This window comes from Cavia porcellus, unplaced genomic scaffold, assembly GCF_034190915.1.
Source record: "Cavia porcellus strain 051 isolate PalLab524CR breed Dunkin Hartley unplaced genomic scaffold, mCavPor4.1 scaffold_19, whole genome shotgun sequence".
In the NCBI taxonomy this organism is placed as follows: Eukaryota; Metazoa; Chordata; class Mammalia; order Rodentia; family Caviidae; genus Cavia; species Cavia porcellus.
In genome coordinates, this window is record NW_026947502.1 from 35337755 (window position 1) to 35357923 (window position 20169).

At 38.0% G+C, this 20169-nt stretch overlaps 1 pseudogene; it reads right to left on the minus strand.

Annotated features, from left to right (window-relative positions):
* Positions 1-1556: 1556 nt before the first annotated feature.
* On the minus strand, positions 1557-18464 carry LOC100734452 (alpha-tocopherol transfer protein-like; annotated as a pseudogene).
* Between the last annotated feature and the right edge of the window lie 1705 nt (positions 18465-20169).

Genomic DNA, 20169 nt, shown 5'->3' on the forward strand with positions numbered 1-20169 from the left:
CTTGAACTCACTGTGTAGCGCAGGCTTTGAATACGCATTGATCCTCCTTTTTCAGCCCCCTCAGTGCTGGGATTACAAGTGTGCACTACTACACCTGGCTCTCTGGCACTTTTACAGACAGAGTCTCACTAAGTCATAAGTGGCCCTGCAGTAATCAAACTTATGATCTTTCTTCCTTAGCCTCTCAGAATGCAAGGATGACAGATGTGTGCCATCGAGTCTGGTTGAACACATAGTACTTTCTTTTAAAGCTGAGCTAAATGGTGACATTTTTTTCCTAGAAATACGTGTGCGTACCACGAAAACCTGGAATTCAGCAATGCCTATATAAGTGGTCATCTCTCCAGTCAGAAAACCTACCAGTAGCTGAACCAGACACCAGGATCTAAATGGCCCAAAGGATGATATCATTTCAGCCTGTTTCATTTTACAGATGTGAAAGCTGAGGTCCACAGTGGCCGTGGCTTGTCCACATACATCTGGAGCTCAGGTCTGATTCTTAAGCCAGAATTCCTTTAGCTATTCAAGGCTGTAATCCACTAGCTTACACTGAGCAAAATTAGAGACAGTACTTGCGGGATCCTGTATGATTGCACTGAAACCCAGGGCCAAGGTTTCTGAAGTTTGGGAAAGAAAATCTGGTTTCTAGATTTGATCGGGGAGTGCTGCCTGCATTCTGGTGCTTCCATGAATGCAGGTAAGGTGCTTCCCAAACCCAGTGATGGCAAATGGGGCCAGATTTCAGGCTTGAGGATTCCTGATGATCACCAAAGCTCTACAGTTAAAGTCTGTGTGAACAACAAAGATCACCCCTAGAAACCTTGTATTTGGCTGCCTTACAGGCCAAACTATTTCAGAAGTGTAGCTGACTGAGCTTAGGTTTTCCCAGGGAAAGTGGCATTGAAGCAATTTTGATCTTTTTTTTTTTTTTTTTCTTTTGAGATGAGTAAAAGCCACATACAGCTTAATAGTTGCAAACAGAATGTGCAAGTGTTTGGGAATCACACTGAGGATGAAGCAGGACTTAAACAGAAAAAGTGCAGTTTCCCAAACCACCCCCTCTCTGTAGATGCTGTTCAGTTGTTCTAATATAGATAGAAGCAGTGACTTTTGTCCCTGTAAATAAAATTGTATAACCTCCTGTTCTCATAATGTCTTGTTATGCCTGAGCAGGGACACTAAGATACAAAACTCTCACAGTTAACAAACTGCCTTTGTTTCTTTTCTGCCCGCCCACTAGTTCCATGCCAAAGACTGACGCCTCTTGACCAAATGTATAAGAACTGGAGCCTGTCCTTTGTTCAATGCTCTGCCATTTTGGACCTCATAAGGTTGAGCCGAGCTGGTGTGTGCCTAAATCCTTGAAGTAAGATCCTCCTGCTTCCCTGTTGGTCTCTTTGATCTCTTGGATTCTGCAACAGAGATATTTTCCACATACCTCAGGAATAATCCAAGTGACCAAAGGCTTCTCCGAGATTTACTGACCCTTGAAGCTGTTCAGGTTGTTCCTCTATGTTACTGTTTCATTACAAAGAGCAAGACTGAGACCTTGGCACTTAAGTTCTTGTAAGTCTATAAAGAGGACAGCAATGATTTGAAACTGGTGACTCTCCCAGGGGTGGCTCACAGCAGGAATACAGTTGGGAATTCACGGCTTGTATGGAGTCATCACATTGCATTTGAGGTGAGCTCCTCAAGCAGCTAAGCCTGGCCCATGATGCAGTCACAGGTGGGGACAGGTTGGTACAGCTGTCCACAAAGTCTTCCTTGGAGGCCAGGAGCACCACATTCCTGGTGGCAGTTCCCAGTTCTCCAGCTGTGTACCCAACTACCTACAGAAAGTGTTTCTTGGAAGATTTGTGGCGTAAGAGTTTTGATGCATGAACAAAGAATTCGTTTCATATTTTCTCCTTCACAAATGGCTTTTATGTAGCAAAAATGCCTTTAAATATTTGAGGTTTATTTTCTACATGGACTACTTTTATTCAAATGGGAAAACCATCCTGGAGGAAGCCAATCACATTTTTGGCTATAATAGGGCCCAAGTGAGATTCTTTAAGTAAACTCACTCTTATGTAGCCTGCATGACTTATAAATCCACTCACCTTTTTTTTTTTTTTAGACTGAATGAATTTTTCTAACATTAAGGATATGCGTTGGATAATTTCAGCATATGGATAGTTGCTCAGTATCCATCTGCGTGGATGCAGGAAATGTGGCAGCCCCTGAGATCTTTTGGGGCAGCATGGTAAGGATTCCAGAACTGAGGACATTATTCAGGGTTGATGCCCTCAGGTTACTGAGAACTCTGGGCCCACTTCTCCAGCAGCTTTGGTAATTGACCAGAAGCTGCAGGGCCCTGTCTTAAACTTCTGGGTACCCAGGAAATGCAACAGGAAGGTGTTTTGGAGGGCTGGGCTTAGGTTGGAAACTCCTTCCCTACCATGTCAGGAAGGACCCGCACATCCTGGATTCTTCATTCTGGCTTCTCCTGCAGCTCTTCCTGGGCTTTGGTGACCAGGTCTTGGGCCAATGAGCATACGTAGCTGGGAAACTCAAATGGGGTGGCAGCTCATTTTCAGAAAGCAAGGTGGCAGAAAGGCTTGTTCGCAAAGAATCATATTCTTTTGACTTTAGCTACTAGGGTCTCACCTAGCAGCAGGAGCGTATTTGTGCAGCAGTGCAGAACTGACCAGCATGCCTGGCCTGGAAAATGGGCTCTTCAACCTAAAATGGGGAAATTAATAGTTCCTATGACATGGATGAAATGAATTGCCATTACATATATAGAAGTTATTGCAACAGAAAAAGCACACAGCAAAGGTTTCAGTTTTATTTTCTATTTAATTTAATTTTTTATTACTTTATGTTTGTAGCATATAATGATTACATTCCTTGTGGGGAGTTCCTGGATGGACATAACACACCTTCGTGCTTTTTATCCCTTTTCCCCTTCCTGTCCCTTCCCTCCATCTCTTCATCTCCTTTCCATTCAAGAAGGATCTATTTCCCTTCTTATTATTATCTTTTATTTGGCTATTTACTTACATTTTGGGTTTCTCATATAAGAAACCCATCTAATATATTTTAAAAATTTTATTTAAAGAGGAAAAAAACCAGAAAAGGGTAAAAATAATACATAATTAAAAAAAATAAACAGTAAGAAATCACTAGTTGATAATTACATGTTATCCTCTTAGAAATAGTTGTTCAGGTTACAAAAGTAAAGCATATAAAGTAGACATTCAAACAGCGAGGCTGTAAACAGTTCTGTTCAACAATCCAACAAAAATTTGGTAATATGGTTATCTACCTTACACACTTAAACATACATGCAATTATATCCTTTAGAGCAATTTCTTTTTCTGTCTTTTTTACCATAGCAATTACACATTTTGGGTTTTATTACTCCTACATTTCTTATTACTTTTTACACTAGAGACACAATGTGATATTTGTAAATATGATTCTTATTTATTTCACTAATGACGATAGTCTTGAGATGTCTCCATTTATCTATGAAGGCCTCAAGACCATCCTTTTTTACAGCTGAATAATATTCCATTGTGAAAAAGTATCACATCTTTTTCATCCACTCTGTGGTTGATGGGCATCTTGTTGTTTCCAAGATTTAGCTATTACAAATTGTGCTTCTATAAATGTGGGTGCATATATATCACTGTGTTATGACCTTTATAGTTTTTTTGGGAAAAAACCCAAGAGGGGAATAGCTGGATTGAATGGAACTTCCAATTCTAGTTTTCTGAGAATTCTCCATACTGACTTCCATAGTGGTTGCACCAGTCTACACTCCCACCAACAGTAGAGTTCTTTTTCCCTACAGCCTCACCAACATTTGTTATCAATTGATTTCTTGATGGCAGCTATTCTTTCCAGAGTGAGATGAAATCTCAGTGCTGTTTTAATTTGAATTCCTTGAATGACCAGTGATGGTGAACATTTCTTGATATATTTACTTGTCATTTGTATATCTTCATCTGAGAACTTGTGTTCATCCCAGATGCCCATTTTTGGAGCAGGTCTTTGAATTTGGGAGGCTTGATGCTTTTCAGTTCTTTATATGTTCTGGACATATAAGTCCTTTGTCTGAGGGATTGCTGGCTAAAATTTTTTCCCATTCTGTGGGTTTTCTTTTCACTCTTTTGGTGATTTCTTTTGAAATTCAGAAACTTTTCAATAATATGAGATCCCAGTTTTTGATTTTTTGAAGAGTTTCCATGCAGTTGGCACTTTGTTCATGAAATCTCTGCCTGCCCCTATGTCTCCAAGACTTCTACCTCCCTTGTCTTGCAGTAGCTTTAGTGTTTATGTTTTAATATTTAGGTCTTTGATCCATTTAGACTTTAGTTTAGTGCATGGTGATAGGCATGGATCTAGTTTCAGTCTTTGGCATGTGGAGAGCCAATTTTTCCAACACCATTTATTAAAGAGGCTGTCCTCCTTTCAGTGAACACGTTTAGCCCCTTTGCCAAATATTCAGCTACTGAATGTCTTTGTAGCTGTTCTTGCATCTCCCAATGTGTTTCATTGATCCTCAGGTCTATTTCTTTGCCAGTACCATGCTGATTTTATCACTGCAGCTTGGTAGTATAGTTTCATGTCAGAAATTGAGCTGCCTCCTGCCTTGCCTTTGTTGCCCAGAATTGTCTTTGCTATTCTAGGTTTCTTCTGTTTCCAAATGAATTTTAGGAGTGTTTTGTCTAGATGTGTAAGTTATGTTAATGGTATTTTGGTGGGGATTGCAGTAAATCTGTATAACAGTTTTAGGAGTATAGCCATTTTCACAATGTTGGTTCCTACTAGCCAAGAGCAAGGAATATCCTTCCATTTTCTAATATCCTCTTCAATCTCCTTTTTAAGTATAGCATAATTTTCAGCATATAGGTCTTTTACATTCTTGGTTAGGTTGATTCTTAAGTATTCAAATTTTAGATGCTATTGTGAAAGGTGTTATTTCCATAATTTGTCTTTCAGTGAGTTTTTTGTTTGTGTAGAGGAATGTTATTGATTTTTGAGTGTTGACTTTGTATTCAGCTACACTGCTGAATTAGTTTACTAGGTCTAGTAGTCTTTCACTGGAGCTTTTTGGGTCTTCTATATAGAGTATCATGTCATCTGCAAATAGTAATAATTTAACTTCTTCCTTTCCTATCTTTATTCCTTTTATTTCTCTTTATTTTCTGATTGCCCTGGCTAGTGTTTCCAGAAGTATATTGAATAGGAGTGGTGATAGCGCACATCCTTGTGTTGTTCTTGATTTTAAAGTGAAAGCTTTCAGTTTTTGTCCGTTTAGTATAATGTTGGCTGTTGGTTTTCATAGATGGCCTTGTAAGGTTGAGGTAGATGTCATGTATTCCCAGTTTCTGAAGGGTTTTTATCATGAACATGTGTTGGACCTTATTGAAAACTTTTTCTGCATCTATTGAGATAACCATGTGGTTTTTATTTTTGGCTCTGTTGATGTGGTATATTACATTTATTGATTTGCATGTGTTATACCATCCTTGCATTCCTGGAATGAATCCCACTTGGTGATGATGTATAATCTTCTTGATGATTTGTTGCATTCTATTTGCCAGTACTTTATTGAGAATCTTTGCATCAGTGTTCATTAATGAAATTGGCCTATAGCTCTCCTTTTTGTTTGGGTCTTTCTCTGGTTTTGGTATGAGGGTAATACAGACTACTGTATGTCATTTCTGCATTTTCATTGAATTGTAGGTATTGCTTTATTTCTTCTTTAATTTCATCTGTAGTCCACTGGTTGTTCAAAAGGTTGTTATTTAATTTCCATGTATTTATGCAGCTTTTGCAATTTCTTTTACCATTAATATCCAATTTTAGTGTGCTGTGGTCAGAAATTACGGATGGGATAATTTTAATACATTTGCAGTTATTTAAGAATGTTTTATGGGATAAAATATGATCTATTTTGGAGAATGTCCCATGTGCAGCTGAGAAGAATGTGTATTCTGATGTGGTTGGGTGGAACATTCTGTAAACATCCAGTAAGTCCAATTGCTCACAGGTATGATTCAGTTCTATTATTTCTTTGCTGACCTTTTGTCTAGTTGATCTATCTCTTTGTGACAATGGGGTTAAAGTCCTTGGGTATAATTGTGTTCTTCTGCATTAAGTTTTTCATGTCCATTAGTATTGGTCTTTTGCTGTTGGGTGCTCCTGTATTTGATGAATATATATATTTATAATTGTTAGTTCTTCCTCTTGAATTTTTCCACTAGTGAGTATGTAGTGACCTTTTTTATGTCTTTTAATCATTTTATGTTTGAAGTTTATGTTGTCTGCAAAGAGAATATTTACCCCTGCTTTTTTCTGGGTTCCTGTTGATTGGAATACGGTTTTCCATCCTTTGACTTTTTTTTTTTTGTCTTTTTCCTTTTTATCAGTACCGGGGATTGAACTCACGACCGCCTGCTTGCAAGGCAGGTGCTTATGCCGCTGAGCTAAATCCCCAGCCCCTCATCCTTTGACTTTTAATCTATGAGTTTCCTTTTGGATCTGATGTGTCTCTTGTATACAGTGTATTGTGGGACACTATTTCTTGATCCATTCTGTCAACCTATTTCTTTTGATAGGTGAACTGAGGCAATTTACATTTATGGACATCACTGTTATGTACTGGCTTGACTTTGCCATGTTATGTTTCAGTTGTTTGCTTTCTGCTTTTCCCCCTTGTTTAATTGCTTTTCCTACCTGGGAGTTTCTTTCTGTTGTTGTCTGGGGATTGTAGTCATTTTTATCTCTATTTAGTATGTCTTTCAATACTTTTTCTAGGGTTGGTTTGGTGGATGTGAATTTCTTCAGTTGTTTTTTGTCATGGAAGTATCTTCTTTCTCCCTTAAATTTGAGTGAAAGTTTTACTGGGTACATCAGTCTTGGTTAAAGGTTGTTTTCTTTAAGGGCTTGAAATACCTCACTCCAAGTTTGTCTTGACTTGAGAGTTTGTGTTGAAAAGGCTGCCATGATTCTAATGGGCTTTCCTTTGTGAGTTGTGTCTTTTCTCTAACAGCTTTTAATATTCCGTTTTTATGCTGTATGTCTGAGATCTTAATTATTATATGTCTGGGTGTAGATTTATGTTGGTTGTGACTATTTGGTGTTCTATATGCCTCACTTATCTGCCTATCATATTTTTCGCCAATGTTTGAGAAGTTTTCTGGTATTACTTCTGTGAATATTTTAGTTATGTCATTTGCATTGACTCTTGCATCTTCTCTGATGCTTATTAATATTATATTGTTTCTATTATCATCTGGGAGCTCCTGGATTGTTATTTCATACTGCTTTGTTATTTTTAAAAGTTCTATCCTTTCATAATCACTTATTGTAATCCTGTCCTCAAGTTCCAAAATCCTATACTCAGTTTCATTTAAACAGTTTTTCCAGCTTTGAATAGAATTTTTGTTTCTTAGATGTCTCTTTGAGTTTGTTTCATGAATTCTGCTTGTTTTTTATATTGTTCATTCAAGGTTTCAGTTTCCCATGTTCCTGTACTTTTTTCTCTATTTCTTCTTTAGCTGTGCTCAGCAACTCCTTTACTAAGGTTATTATTTCTATCTTTACATACGAAAGTACTTCTAATTGATTTCCTCTATAGCCTCATGGAGTTGTTTTTTTATATTACTTGCTGTCTTTTCAGAGATTTCTAGTGTGTTACTTTTGAAGTCCTCTATTTCAATGTCTCTTGTACTTGCTGTTGGTGGACTAGATGTTTGATATTGCATTTTGCTTTCTTATTTTTCCATTTTCCCCTTTTGAGTTAATATTTTGTCCTTCAATCCCACTAGTGTCAACTGTTGGTAGTTTGTATCTTGGGGTCCAACTGTAAGGTTGATGTTAATCCAATTGTTGGGTCCCTCAGTGAACAGGTGGGCCAGTCTCCTGACTTCCCACTGCAGCACCTGTTAAGTGAGTCCTATATTCTTCCTGGGTAGTATTGATGTAGGTCAACTTTTAGTTTCTGGTATTACTTTATCTTCAGGTTATTCCAGGTCACCAAATCTCCCTGTCTGTAGTGTTTGTTTTGGCTGAGGCCCTACTGTGTCCCTATTGTGTGCCTGTGTGTCTCATAAGCCCTTTTGATTTTTCCCCAATTTGGGGGAGTCCTTATTGGCACACTGCTCACCCTGACTGATGTTTTCTGTGTGCAGAAGGGGTCACCCACACTCCTGCCAGACTAACCAAGGTCTTACAGTTAGTTGGAGGGAGCTTTACTATTGGGCCTATTTACCCACTGTACACCTCTATTTTAGGGGCATACTCACCACATTGACTGGGGCCTGTTGAGATCTTCTGTTTGGGTGAGGCAGTTACTGAATCTCTCTTCAAGCTAGCACAGTTAACCTGCTGTACTCCAAGGTTCTGGGAGAAAGGATGGAAGCTGAAGATCAACAGCAGTATTAGGTCAGGAGGTAGGGAGTATTCCCAAGAGACCAGCAGATGTCTGGATCTGGGTGTCTGCTGGGTGTGGGCCAAGGTCCCAGGAAGGAGTGGCATTCCTCAGTGCTGGCTGGAGTCACACAGAAAGCATGTGGCTGCATGGGCCAAAGTCTGAGGGCAGCATGTGTTCCCCAGGGCCAGTAGGGGTATAGGGAGTATGCAGCTGCATGGGCCATGTTCTCAGGATGGTGTGGCATTTCTTAGTGTTGGCTGGAGTCACAAAGGAAGCATGGGGCTGTACAGGCCAAGGTCCTAGGGCAGCATGTATTCCCTGGGACCAGCAGGAGTTCAGGAAGTGTGTGGCCACGTGGGACAAGGTCCCAGGGTGGTGTGGCGCTCCTTAGTGCTGTCTGGAGTTGTGTAGGTGCGTGGTTGTGCAGGCCAAGGTCCCAGGACAGCATGCATTACCCAGGGCCAGCAGGAATCCCCTCTAATATTTAAACGTGTGTTTGATTTATTTCACTGAAAATTATGATTTCAAGGCTCCTAAAAATGACTCAAGTTTATCCTCCTTTATGGCAGAGTAGTACTCCATTGTGTGTAAAAACCACATTTTCTTTACTCATTCATATGTCATTGGAAATATATGCTGCTTCCAAGATTTGATTATTATGAATTATGCCGCTATAAACATGAGTATGCATGGATCAAGATACTATGATGTCTTTAACTCTTTTGCGGGGATTCCTAGAAGAGCAGCAGCTGAGTTGAATGGATTTTACAGTTCTAGGTTTTTGAGGAGGTAAAGGGATCATGTAAAAGCAGAAACTGTCTGATACAAAAAGGGACACACCCAGCCCCAATGTCAATCGCCACTCCTGAGGCTTTCAGGAGCTTTCAGTAGTAAATCTCCCTCCATATTAAAATGACTCAGTGGGCTAACTTAGATAAAATATACAGACCTATTTAGGTTTCTAGGAGTTATGGTCCATGGCACATTGTAGGAAAAGGCACTAATGACATGGCTGAAACATGTAATTGTGCCAACAACTGTCCTTGAATACTAAATAATGAGTTTAGTTAGTAATTTCTAGACTAGAAGTACAGGAAACCTCCATCCCTAAACCCTCTAGCTTCATTTGCTCTTTACTTACTTTTCTTATCACCAACTTTGTATGATATGTAGCTAAGCAGTTTGCTTCCGTTAGCTCTGCTATAGATGATAGCTCTGCCCTATGGGTGACAGGTGTACTCATTACCTTAGTTGCTTTTCATATGCTTAGAGGTGTCTTGAAGTGGTTGAAACCACTAACCCGTCAGTGGGGGTGGCCCAAATGTTTGATGGCTGACCTTGTGTCATCAGAAGGCTAAAGATTACTCTCAGCACACTAACACCACCATTCTCTGAATGTGTATCAGACCAAAAGATACGGGGTATGATTATATGTGTGTAGACCACTGATTGCTCCACTTTTTCTTTTCCTCTTCCTGTACTATTATATCAGTGGACAGATATGAAATGTAGTAACATTTCAGTCTTTTGGACTAATCTGGAAAATGAAAATCATAACCATTCATTCTTTATTGGACTGATATCAATATTGAAAGTTAAAACATTTGAAAACTCACTTTTATGTATAGTATATAGAGATAGGCTTGTGTTATTGAATCTTTGCCAAAATACTATTCACCAGAGGACTATTAGGTCTGTGTAGCTTTCCCAGATTTAATAAAAAGAGGATGCCAAGTTAACTTTAAATTTCAGGTAAAAATTGTGTGCTATTGCAGTTTTCTGTCTGCTTCGCTTATCCATTGTTTAAATGAAACGCAAATTTAACTGGGTACCCTATGTTTTGTCTGGTGGTCCTATTGGTAGGATTCACATGAAAAATGAATCTTAGCCTAAGTAAGTGATCCAAAGCCTCAGGAGTGGCGATTGATGTTGGGGCTGGGTGTGTCCCTTTTTGTATCAGACAGTTTCTGCTTTTACATGATCCCTTATCCTTACAACATGTGGGGACCAGTGAATTCTTGAAAAGGACCAATTTATTTTTCAAAAATTGATATTGGAATTATGGGAACAGAACTCAACAGAAAGTACAGTGTTGTGCAGTGTTGCATTCGCTGTCCTTTCTAATGTCCTGAATTCAGCAGTTTTTGCTTTCTTTCTGTGAACCTGGGAGGAAATCCAGAGGTTATTTTACATGCTCTTCAGCAATATAGTATGTACTAAAACTGTTTTCTCTCTGTGTGTTCTTTGTGGGGTGTAATCTTGTGAGACACAGGATGTGGGAGGTAGAATGAACTAATTTTCCAAGTGTAAAATAAGTGACTACTAAAATGCAAGAAGCATGGATTTGTTAGTAAACTGAAAGAGTTGATAAAAATTTTTTGTATATATATATATATATATATATATATATATATATATATGAACAGAATAACTTGCATGAATGTGATTTATCTTTCTTAGTCCCAGAAATTAACTGGTTTCTTTTTCATTAACAAAATATTTTTCTGTACCTCACAATTAAGAAACTAAAAGCTTGCTGAGTCACTATTAAAAACCTTTTTTTATTCCCTTTAGTCTTCTTCTAATGAAAGATTACAAGAGTGAATAGTGAAAATGAGTGAAATATATTAAGATGGATGTGGGGTGAGGAGAAAAAGAAGGATAGTAAGGATAATAGAAACATTAGCCACTATGAAATTTTTAAATTACTTGATAATTTGAGTACCAATTTAGAAATTCATTCATTATTCAAAACTGTTGAGGCTGCATTAACTTCTGCCTGTGTCAAATTAGCAGCAGCAGCTGCTGGAAATACTTCAGAAACATTAATAGACTAGCACTCACTCTACCCGGGGCAATGCCAGTGATGGCGCTGTTGGGGCTGAGGGGTGGCTGAGCTGGGGAGCCCCCGACTCCTGGCCAGGTGTTCACAGACATTTTAGGGAAGTAGGAATTGGCAATCTGAAGAGAACTGGGGGTCCATAATAAAAGACATTGTACCGTTAGCACTAGGTTGTATGCTTCAGAATGTCAGCTGATCTCTTCACTCCACCTTTTCCAGATGAATTTAAGAAGATGCTTGCAAAACAGAACTGTTTGCAGTATCATTGTTGGAATGTCCACTCTACAAGTTTTAATTTTGTGACTTGAACAATTATTTCTAAGATGGCAATATGTAATCCATTAACTAGTGATTTCCTACTGCGCATTTTTTTATTCTGTAAATCTGTATAACTTGTACCCCTTCACTGTTTTTTTTTTCTTTCTTTTCTTTTCTCCTTAAATAAAAATTAAAAAAAAAAAAGAAGATGCTTGCAGAGTTAAATATATATCACTGCTACCCAAGTCCATTTATTAGAAATCTGTTGTGGCCTCTTTCTTTCATTTTATAAATGACACAAGCACAAGTTCAAGACAATATTTCCTTATGAAAAGAATTTTAAAACATTTATAAAGACAACTTCATTTATGAAGTTTGTAATACTGATAAAGTAATCAACTATGAATTTATAATTGTATTATAAAGTACAAAATACATATAAAAGTGAGATAAAAATTTAGGGATGTTGATTTTTTTCTAAGTTCAGTTTTTTTTGAGAGCATAACACCTGCACTTTTATTTTTTAACACTTTTGTATCAATTTACTAAAACAGTTGCCTCAGGCATCTGCCATGGTGACTTCACCTTTACTCCTTACTGATGGAAATAAACTGTCTTTAACAGGTTCAGAAGGACTGTGTCTTAGTTACTTTTTACTTGTCGCTGAGACAGAATACCTGATGACCAAAGTTGGGAAAGGAAAGGTTTATTTCTTACAGTTTTTGGAGGTTTCAATCCATACTCAGTTGGTTCAAAGGCAGGGTGGCATGGCGGGGCTGCAGTTCATGGCGGCTGCAAACAGCAAGGCAGAAACCAGCACAAGAGCAAGACACACCTTCTTCTTGCCATTACATCACATCTTGGCTCCACCTCTAGGTCAGTGTACCACTCACACTCCACTCCAAGCAATAGATAATGAACCAATCACAAATGCATAGTGCAAACACACGAGGCCTGGAGGCCACCAACCAACATAAACCATGACAGACTGCATAAGTCAGCAAGTCACTTCTGGGTTTCCAACTGCAAATAAACCTGTTTTAGAACCTTCAACACAAGGTGCTTTTCCTTCCACCTTAGTATTGAAGATCTCTCTCTCTCTCTCTCTCTCTCTCTCTCTCTCTCTCTCTCTCTCTCTCTTTCTTTCTCTTTTGGGCTTAAAATAGCCTAAATTTATTATTTTACAGTTTTCTTTTTATTGGTAGAAGTTTGAAGAACATAATGTTCAGATTCTTCATGTAGAATTTGTACATGTACCTAACAATCCCTTTATTCATCCCTGTGCCTCCTCCCTCCATCTCCTGATCCCTTTCCCATTTGAGAGATTTATTTCTCTACTTCCTATTAGCTCACATTTTGCTCTTTATTTATAATTTAGGTTTTTCATCTAAATTTTTCAATTTTATGTAGTACAAGTAGAAATTGATAAATATAATAACTACTGTTGTATAAAAATTGATAACAAAATAATTGGAGTATAACAATGGTTAATACAATATGTATTAAAATACAACTCCTAAAAGAAAGGACAAAATGTTACTCACAGTACAAGTCACAGACACCCCCCCCCAAAGATCTCTTACAAAGAAGCAACAGTAGGACAAAAGTGTCTTTTTAATGACCAAGAGAAACTAGTACTATAAAGTAAAAAAATTAGCATTTATCCTAAAATATTTTTGAAACAACAGAATAGATAATTTGTGGAGCTTTTGAACTCCTTATTTCCTATTTATCTATCATCTATTTTGTGATGTTCCTACATACATATCTGTGTACATCTCTATCTATCTATATATATTTGAGTTTCTCATGTAAGAAAAACTATGTAATATTTACACTTATATGTCTGATTTATTTCAATTTAACCTTGTATTCTCAAGTTGCATCTGTTTTCCTATGAATTCTTCAAGTTGATCTTTCTTTATGGCACAGTAGTACTCCAATACATATAAGTACCATATTTTATTCATCCATTCATCTGTTGATGGATATATGGTTTATTTCTGAGAATCTTTTGGTGATTTTTTCTTTTGTCTTTTAAGCAGATATCATGCCATCTGCAAATAATGATACATTTATTTCATTCTTTCCTATACATTTCCTTTTATTGCTTTCTATTGCCTGATTGATTTGGCATAATTTCAAGGACTATGTTGACCAAGAGTGGATGTTCTTGGATATCCTTGTCTTGTTCTTGATTTTTGAGGGATAGTTTTCAGTTTTTACTCATTTAATATGATGTTGGCAGTGAGTTGGTCATAAATAATTTTTATCATATTGAGATAATGTCCTTCTATACCTATTTTCTTCACAGGTTTGTCATGAATTTGTGCTGGATTTTGTCAAAGGCTTTTTATGCACCTGTTACATGATCATGTGATTTTAGCCTTTTGTTTGCTTGACAGACTACATTTATTGATTTGCCTATATATATTTATAATTTCCATCTTTGCATCCTGAGATGAAGCCTATAATTATATATATATATATATATATATATATATATATATATATTTTTTTTTTTTTTTTTTTTTTTTTTTTTTTGAGACAGAGGTTCACTATGTATCAGGCTGTCCTTCAACTCACTGTGTAGCCCAGACTGGCATAAAATTAGAGGAAATCTTTTGTCTTAGCCTCCCAAGTGCTGGAATTATAGGCATACATGCCATGCCTGGCTAAAATATTTCTGATGATTTTTTGTATTCTGTTTGCCAGTATCTTGTTGATGATTTTCATCTATACTCAGAAAGATTGACCTGTAGTTCTTTTCTTGGTTGGAAGCTTGTCTAGTTTTGGGATCAGGGTAATGTTAGTTTTTGTGAATGAATTCAGGAGTACTCCTTCCTCCTTGATTTTGCTGGAGAGTGCAAGGAGGATACTTGGTGTTGGATCTTCCATGAGGTCCCGTAGAATACAGCAGTGAATTCATCATGACATAGGCTTCTCTCAACTGGCTGACCTCTTATTATTGCTTCATTTTAACTTCTGATTATTGTATAATTAAAAATGGTTAAGTCTTAATGGTTCAGTTTTGGTAATTCATATTCATCTAAGCCTTTCTCCATTTCTTCTGAGTTCTCCAATATTTTAGCTTGTATATTTGTGACATAGTTGTTAATTTCTGGATTTCAGCTATGTCCACATATAACCTTTATCATTTCTAATTGCATTGAGTTATGGTTTTTTTTCTTGTTTTTTGGTAAGGTTTGTCAATATTGCTTATTCTTTCACAGAACCAGGTCTTCAATTAACTGATTCTTTGTATTATCATTTTTAATGTCCCATTTCATTAATTTCTGCACAGAACTTTGTAATTTCTTTCATGGTACAGGTTTTGGGTTTGGATTGTTTCTGTTGTTCTAGGAACTTGACTGTGTCACTAAGTTATTTGATTTCACTCTGTTTTTCTCATGTGGGTGTTCACAGGTATAATCTTCCTTTGAAAGCCTGCTTTCATTGCATCCCATCCTGTACTGGTATACATGTGCTGGCATTTTCATTTAGTTCCAGGTACTGTCTTATTTCTTCCTTATCTTTTTCTGTGACCACTTAATTGTTTGAACTTGTTGTTTAATTTCCATTTTTGCATAGTTTCTTTGATTTCTTTTGCTACTGATACCTAATTTATTGCACTGTGATCTGATAACATATATGGTAAAATTTTTTATTCTTTTGCATTTAGTTAAACATGCTTTATTAGCTAGGATATGATCTATTTTGGAGACGATATCATGTGCTGCCAGAAACAGTGTGTATTCTGTTTTTTGGGGAACACTCTGCAGATATCTATTAACTTCACTTATTTAAAAGTTTGGTTCTACTCTGATATTCTTTGTTAATATTTTGCTAATTGTAGTGATGTTTATCTGATCTCTTATGTTCATTAGTATTGGTTTTATTAAGTTCGGTATATTGTGGCTTTATGCCTATATAATTGTCTCCCTTTTCTATAAATAGCTTTATTGTGCCCTTTTGTGCTGTCTTCTGACTTTTTCATTAATTCCAGTTGCTCATATAGTAGTCCACTTTGAGTCTCTAAAAGTTGTTAGATACAATTTTCATGTTTTATTGTTGTTTTTGAGGAGTCTTTCATTAACTGGTCAGTAACCACAGCCTGGTCATCTAGATCTGACACAACGTCCTCACATTGGTCACTTCTGCTGCCCAGATTTTCAGTTATGTTTTCAACTGTCTTAGTTACATTTTACTCCTCACTGAGACAAAATACCTGATGCCCAAAGTTGGGAAAGGAAAGACTTATTTCTTACAGTTTTTGGAGGTTTCAGTCCACACACAGTTGGCTCCAAGGCAGGGTGGCATGGCGGGGCTGCAGTTCATGGCAGCTGCAAACAGCAAGGCGGAAACCAGCAAGAGAGCAGGTCAAACCTTCTTCTTGCTGTTACATTGTATGCTGGCTCTACCCCTATGTGGGTGTAGCACTGACACCATCAATCCAGACTACACTATGAACCAATCACAAATGCACAATGCAAACACATGAGGCCTGGGGGCCACCAACATAAACCATGACATTAACCTTTTGAATTTCATTTGGAACTTGTTATGAACTTCCCTTCTTTTCTATGATTGGTATTTATATTTTGCGTCTTTCTTCAGCTCCACTAGATCTTGCCTAGTGTCTTCTCTAGACTTCTTGATCATTTGTTTAATTTGGGCTATTCTCTGTTTAGTTATGTTTTCCTTGAATTTGCTAAGAACCCTATGGCCCTGTTTTGTTTCCTCCATTGTTACCTTTTCAGACATTTCTGTTGTGTGACTTACGATTTCCTTCCCTGTGGACTCCCCCCATCCCCATACCAGCTTTGGGGGAATTGGAGTTTTTGAGACACATTTTGCTATTGTTGCCTGTTTATATATTTTTTTTCCTGTGCTGTAGTTTGCAACTTCTTTTGTCCATTCCTTAATTCTTCAGGGATGAGCCTCACTATTGTTTATAACTCCCAGACAACGTCATACAGAGTTGACCACACTAGCTATGTCATCTTGGATATAGTAGTAAAGTCGGTGCCATCAGTAGTGTCAAATATGAACAAATCCTAAAAATCACTCAGGAACCACCCTTAACCTGTGGAAAGTGGCCTGTGATTTTTGTGTAGACTTTTATGCAGCCTAGATAGTGATCTATGGCAAATTAGACCATCAGTTTCTGCTGGATGTAGGCAACAGTATAAAATCTCAAGCAGACCACTGGACTAAATTTCATCTCCTTCTGATCAACCCTTCTAAAAATTACACACATCAAATCTGTCTCCCGTAGAATCCAGGTCCTATGACCTTCATGACCTTAAACTTATGCTTCTTAGGGGATCTCAGGAGATCTGTTTAGCTCTCATGCTTTCCCAGCCTATCTCCCATCATTGTCTCTCATCTTCTTCCTGTACTGTGGAACAAAACTTTCTCCTGGGTGTCACTCTCATTCTAAGTCATGTAAGTCTTTTGGTTGTCACCTTTCCTGCCCTGTGGCAGGGACATGGCAGATCCTCTCTCCTCACCCCCAGACTACAGGAGGTACTGGTGTCTGCTGCAGGGGTGGAGCCTCTTTCCTCACCTGCAGAGCCCACCAGGGCCCAGGGTCTGTGGGGAAAAGTAAGGGAGCGGGGAGTGGACACCCAAGGTGCCCAGCTCATACAAGGGAAACGATGTGATATTTAAGCCTGCAATATTTAAGTCTGACTCAGTTATTGAAGATATCTTTTTGATTATGTGTGGTGCTGTCATTAGTTTACCTTAGATTGTAAGTACCTATGTGAACAACATTAGGAAAGTTACTTTTAAATGTATCTTCAGTGTATGTTTGAGAACTGTATAATGTAACCATTTATTGTATTGCTGTTCAAGTGACCTTTGATAAGTTTATTTTAAAAACATCTAACTAAATTTGTATAACATTTTTTCCTCTTTTTAAAACCAGTCATGTTAGCTGGTCATAAATTATAAATTAACATTGAGTGAATGTCTTCAACAAACTGCATTTGTGAAAACAGCAAAATATAAGAATATCACTCTCAGATCTTTTCCCATCTGTTCCCCTGGAAGCAAGCTATGAAACCTAGAAAGTATTTTCTGACCTTCTCCTGAATTATTTCCAAGTGTGTCACGTGTGAGGTGTCTTTCTTAAACCTAGAAGACAAGAAAATCTTTATCCTTAAAGACACAGAGATTCTAAGGGGAATCTGAACCACAGAATTTATTAAGTTCCCTGCAGTGTATTACCATTGATCATCTCCCCCTTTGTCTAATTACAGTTCTCCCAAAACCTAAGCATAAAACATACAAGCTAACCTGTTCCTTTGGGTATTTGTGTCTGAAGGCTCCTATGGCACGTGTTAATTTGCATATTTTCTACAGGCATGTCAGTCACGAATATAGCAAAGCTTCTCTTGAATTCTTACCAAAATCTCTAAAAAAGGTGGTCTATATTGAAATCCTCAGTTTCCTAATTATAAGGGGTCAGATCCAGGAGGCTTCAAGAGAAGTGGACAGCATCTTCTGCAATTTTTCCCTTTAGAAACTAAGCTTCTTTCTTTGATCATAAAATAAACCATGAAGCTTGATGCTAAATGCAAGAAGCCAGACACAAAAAGGGCAAATTTTGTATGATTTTATTTAAAGGAAATGTGTAAAATCAGCAAATTCCGACTTTCAGAAAGATGGCAGAACAGTAAGCAGCAGAGTTAACAGCCTCTCAGAGAAATAGTCCTGATGCTGGAATATAGCATCATGGGGAAGACAAGAAGGAAGGAGGTGGGTCCCCTCTGCCCAGGAAGAACCTAAAGTGAGAAATGAAGCCACAGATAGAGTAAAAAATAAAACCTTAAAGAAGGTGGTAGCTGGTGGCACCTTCACCCAGCGCCGGACCCCCTGTGTGAGAGGAGCAGTTGAAACCTGGCGATGCACAGTCACAGTCATGGTGATAGTGTTGACTGACAGGCACGAAGTCCTCTGTAAAGATATGCAGCGGTGGAGGGGGCACAGACACGGAAGACTGCACTGGCTGGCAGTGAGCGCAGAGGACTTGGTCCTCCCATGGAAGAAAGTGATTGGCTGAGAGCTATTTTGGAGCCGGGCTGGATAAGCCTGGAACCAGAACTGCAGCTGGCTCCCTCCAGCAGTTTCTAACTGGGAGCAGACTGCTGGAAATTGGAAACTGCTTGGACTGAGTTCACTCCTGTGCACATTATAACAACCATTGCTGAGGTTTCCCTAAATCTATCCTGAACTAAATGGGGCTGGAGGTGGCGGTCAGCCCTGTCCCCATGCACACTCTACACAGTGGGTGCTCCCTGCTGTTAACCAGCTTGGTAGGGAAGCTGCAGCCTGCCTCAACCCTGCAGGTACTCTACTAACTGTGAGCCAAAGCAGGCTGGGAAAAGCAGCAGATAGCCAGGCACCAGCACACCCAGTGGTCACCATCAGATATCTGCAGCCAGCACTTGCTAGAAAAATCAGTCTCTGGCCTCCAACCCAAGAAGTTCTGGTCCAGGAGATGTAAACTCAGAACAGACTGGGAGTCGCACACCTGAAGTTCCTGAAGCAGCAGCAACTGCAAAAAAGAAACAACTTCAAGAGGCTAAAAAAGAACTTAGAACAGAAATACTATTACAGGTAAAAAAAGAAATGAGAAACATAGTAAAAGAATTGCTAAGTACCTCCAAAGAAGATGTAGATGGAAGAATAGAGGAGCATGGGAAAATGAAGGAGACCTTAAATGAAGAATATAAAAAAAGAGAATACATGAAACAAATTCAAAGAGATTACCAGAAAATTAAAAACTATTGAAAGCTGACAAAACCACTTGAAAGAAACTAAAGACAGACTTTCAGACTTTGAAGACAGATTTACAGCTTGCAGTCATGAAAGCTAAGATCTCTTAAAAATAACAACAAACCAGGAAGTAACAATTTAAAGGCTACAAGATGAAGAAGAATAATTTAAGAATAATAAATGTAAGTGAAAAAACAGAGGTTAACACAAATGAAGTACAAAGGTTATTTACAGAAATAATTTCAGAAAACTTCCCAAGCATAGGAGAAGGAAATGATGTCAGATATGTGAGGTATATAGAACTCCAGCCAGCCATAACCAAAATAAATCTATACCAAGATATACAATAATCAAGATCTCCAAAATTCAACATAAGAACAGAATATTAAAAGCTGTTAGAGAGAAGAAACAGATCACCTATAAAGGAAAACTCATCAGAATCACAACAGACCTCTTGACACAAACCATTAAATCAAGAAGAACTTGGAGTGAAGTATTCAAGTCCTGAAAGAAAACAACTTCCAACCCAGGTTGATGTACCCTGAAAAACTATCTTTCAAAATTAATGGAAAAAACAAGATACTTCCATGATAAAGAACAACTGAAAGAATTCATAACCACCAAACCAGCCATACAAAAAATACTGAAGGACATTCTAGAGAGAGAGAGAGAGAGAGAGAGAAAAAACACGGTTTCAGGAATAGTAGCAGAGGGGGGTCACTGAGTGGGACAGACAATTGAATGAAAGGGAAAAGTAGGCAACCAATGGCAGGAAAAGATGACGGCAGAGATGAAGCAGAGAATGTTGGTCATAATTGCTAATATAGATGGCCTCAATTCACCAATAAAA